Source organism: Eurypyga helias, unplaced genomic scaffold (genome assembly GCF_000690775.1).
Source record: "Eurypyga helias isolate BGI_N326 unplaced genomic scaffold, ASM69077v1 scaffold30036, whole genome shotgun sequence".
Classification (NCBI taxonomy): domain Eukaryota; kingdom Metazoa; phylum Chordata; class Aves; order Eurypygiformes; family Eurypygidae; genus Eurypyga; species Eurypyga helias.
This window is the reverse complement of record NW_010255247.1, coordinates 1-3,608: the sequence shown is the minus strand read 5'-3', so window position 1 is coordinate 3,608 and position 3,608 is coordinate 1. Positions and strand designations below refer to the sequence as shown.

General features: G+C 53.7%; 1 protein-coding gene across 1 annotated transcript in view; it reads left to right on the top strand.

The window, feature by feature from the left end:
- The window catches only part of AJAP1 (adherens junctions associated protein 1), a gene marked incomplete at its 5' end in the record, with an annotated part of 11,639 nt that extends 8,032 nt beyond the window's left edge, over window positions 1–3,607 (top strand). Inside the window, one exon of the mRNA XM_010153274.1 lies at window positions 3,177–3,607. The remainder of the gene's footprint in view (window positions 1–3,176) is intronic.
- Between the last annotated feature and the right edge of the window lies 1 nt (window position 3,608).

Sequence of the window (3,608 nt, the reverse complement as noted above, 5' to 3'; positions counted from 1 at the left end):
CCCGGGAGCCGGCAGTCAAAAGATGCATCTCAACAGAGTGTTTTGCCTGAGTGCCTGTGTGCCAGCTGGGACATCCCGCAGACAGAATGAATATTTCAGGTTTCGCATGTCGCTGTGTAAGGTAAAACCTCCCGAGAGCAGATGGCGTGGCTGGTGGTAGCGAGATCACTCCCCGGTAGGTTGTCCCCTGTCGTCGCGGTTGCCTTGTGCTGTCACCAGACAGATGCTGCGGAGCACAGGGAGGGTGGTGGGGCGGAGGATGCTTTTCCAGCTCTCGTTCCTGGAGGAGAGGCTGGTGGAAAAGGAGAAGCAGCTGCTTTGAGCTCATCTCTTCTGGAGGGGTGGCCAGATTCCTGGCTGGCTGTTAGGGTAGCAGCCAGAAGGTGAGAGTTGATGTTGACCCGGTGCATCTTGGCAGAGGTGGAAGGATGCTCTAGAGCACACGGAGCCTCCTGGCTGGAGGGGTTATGCGCGGCTTTCTCTTCCCAGAGTGTGCAGAGGATGGAGAAGGCAGGAAGGGAGCACCCCCGCATCCGGGGTGAGCGGGACCATGAAGTCTCCCTGCTCTTTGCAGGTACACGGCCATATGCTGGACGCTAAACTGGTTTCCTCTCTCTTTGGAAAGGCTCAAAGCACTTACCCAGTTTTAACTGGTGGCACATCACAGCTCTAAGCTGTCTAACAAGCAGATTGGTACTACAGAATGGGTAGTGTCGGAGCTGGAGGCACAAGATGGTGAATGTGGCCAGGGGTGGCAGGGCAGAGAGCACAGAGATTTCGGCTAGACGAGCCCCGGGAGGCTGGTTGGAGTTCAGTGCGGACTTTACACTTTACAGCCCATCAGCACCGCGCCAGAGCCAGACGTCGTGGTGCCCAGACAGCATCCTGGCATTTGAGGATGCTGACGGTAGCGTGATATGGGTGCAGGGAGCAGATGTCACCAGCCTGGAGAGCTGCAGGCAGCGCTGAGGCCGTGTCAGGAAACCTGGTCAAACTCGGCTGGTTACACGCCAAGCAGATGTTGAAGTTATTTCCTGGGGTCAGATTCATCCTGTGCCAAGAGGAGCGAGGGGGAGGGCGCCGGTGCCGCCGGGCAGTGCGGCGTACGGGTGCAGCAGCAGCGTGGCACGGTTTAGAGGAAGAGTAAAGCGGTCCATTAAAGCATTTGACCAGGCAACTCACTGGAGGATTGTGTGCACAGGGGTCTATGGAGCTGCACTACCTCTGCCCCCAACTCGGTGGATGATGGGGGCGGCGCAGCGTGAGGAACAGCCACCGTTTGGCCAACCGAACGGGGAAGTTTGCCGACGACTCGAGTGGCTTTGGCTGGGCACCACAGCTGTTTGGGTTTGATTTCGTACTGCCCGTGGGGCTTTCTGAAATGAAGTTTGAGATTTTGCATTATTCTTGGCCTTAATCCCACTCTCTTTGACTGAAAAACCCCATGGAATGGGATTATACAAAAATCTGTGAGGTTGATCAAGCGCTGACCTACTTTGTGCAAAGAGGCTATTTGGAATACAATATAAATTTCACATCCTGCAATGCATGCGTTAAACAGCGTTCATCCAGAACTACGTAAACGTTTGGCATCGCTGATCGGGAAGTGGCGATTCGAGACCTGAAAATCGTGCTGGTGCGGGCAACGTTGAGGCGACCCTTGCTTTTTGCACAAGGCTGTTAAAATTTACGGTGTGGTACGGTAATTCTGTGCTTTGAACACAGCGAGCAGCTGCTGTGCTGGCCCCGTTCTGCCCAACAACAGCAAACGGTTTGTATTAACATTAACGGATAATGAGTCATCATAAAAAAAACCACCCAGGCTTGTCTTTGGAGGAATAGCAGCAGTCCCAACACAGCGCCGGTGCAGGAGATTAAGGACTCTGCAAAATCCGTCTCGCTAATTAAGACTTCAGTGTTGTTCGTGGAGATGGTGTGGAGTGGGCATCTTGCTTTAAAAATAACATTGGGAAAAAAAAACCACCTTGAACAAAAAAAAGCGCGTATCACATCTCTAAATGCTGATAACCGGCCGGGCAGAAGGCACAGCCGAGTTGGGGGCATCGTGAGCGCGCTGCGGGCAGCAAGTGTGGAGGCGTTGTGTAGAATCAGAGGATGTTTGGGTTGAAGGGACCTCAAAGCCCACCCCAGTCCTACCCCCCTGCCATGGGCAGGGACCCCTACCATAGACCAGGTTGCTCCAAGCCTCATCCAGCCTGGCCTTGGACACTTCCAGGGATGGGGCATCCACAGCTTCTCTGGGCAACCTGTCCCAGTGCCTCCCCACCCTCTGCGGGAAGAATTCCTTCCTGATGTCCCATCTCAATCTCCCTCTTTCCATTTAAACTCGTCACCCCTTGTCCTGTCGCTCCCTGCCCTTGGAAAATAACACACAGAGATCTGCTGTACATGACGCCCGCGCGTGGGGAGCGGTCTGGGGCAGGCTCAGCCGTGTCACAGCACGGACATCAAGCTATATGTAAGGTTAGGAAAGCTGTACACGTCAGCCACACGCTAATGATGGGGAGTAATTGTCTTGGCGTGGAGGTTTAAAGATTACGTAGGGAGAGATCTTTCAGAAGACGGCAAATAAATAGCTTAAGAAGAACTTCAATAGGATCTCTGCTTTTGATGCGTAACCAATTCTCTATTGATTTCTTTAGGGCATTTAACTTTAGAAAATCTTGTTAGTGCTCATCATCATCTTCTCATCTGCCCAAGCACTCACTGCTCTTAGCCCAAGTATGAGAAGCTCCAGAGTGCAAGGATGGTCAGAAATAAATCACGCTTTGGCAAGGACCCCAAGGAGATAAAAGTGTGCGGTGAGGCACACCGAAGCCCCTTCGCCACTCCCACCGCTCCCCCACCGCGTCTCCCTCCTGAGACGTGCATCCCCCTCGGAGGGCTGCCCTGCGAACACGGCTGGCGAGGCTGGGGCTCCTCTGGGCAGGCAGAAGGAGTGATCCCGGTCCTGAACACAGCCTGGCACCCGGGGAGGGGGCGATGGCTGGCTCCTGCTCCCCCAAACTGCTTGTGCCCCTCCGTGCTGGCTCCCCGGAGCTTTTTTTTTGATGGGGACGCCGCCGGGCTCCTGGGGGGAATCCAAGAGGCAACGCGAGTCAGGATGCATTTCCCTGTCCTGATTTAATCTTTGTTTTTCTTCTCGCCCTTAACAGGATTCCATTGGTGAACCTGTAAAAAATATAACAAAATAATGGGTTACCTGTACCTACCATTTCTGTTTACCAGTAGGAGACTCAAAGAGCAGCGTTCTACGGGCCAAATATATTTTTATAAAAATGAACACGCCTGTAGGTACCTGCGTTTTTGAAGGAGCGCGGTTTTTTTTGAAGAAGAAAGAGACAAACGTGCGAGCAAAGAATCCGGCGGAGGAAGAGGAACCGGCGAGGGACTGAGAGGGAAGGGCTGAGCGCCCGGAGCCTGGACGGGGACTGTGACTCTGAACCTGTGCCAATAATACCATTATGTGCCACGTACCGACGCAGAGACTTGGCCAGAAGCCGAAGCGAAGTCGGTAACGCTTAGAAACGTTGTGGAGGATGAGTGGGGCGTCTCTTCTGGTGGGGTCCTTCATTCCGGTCCATACG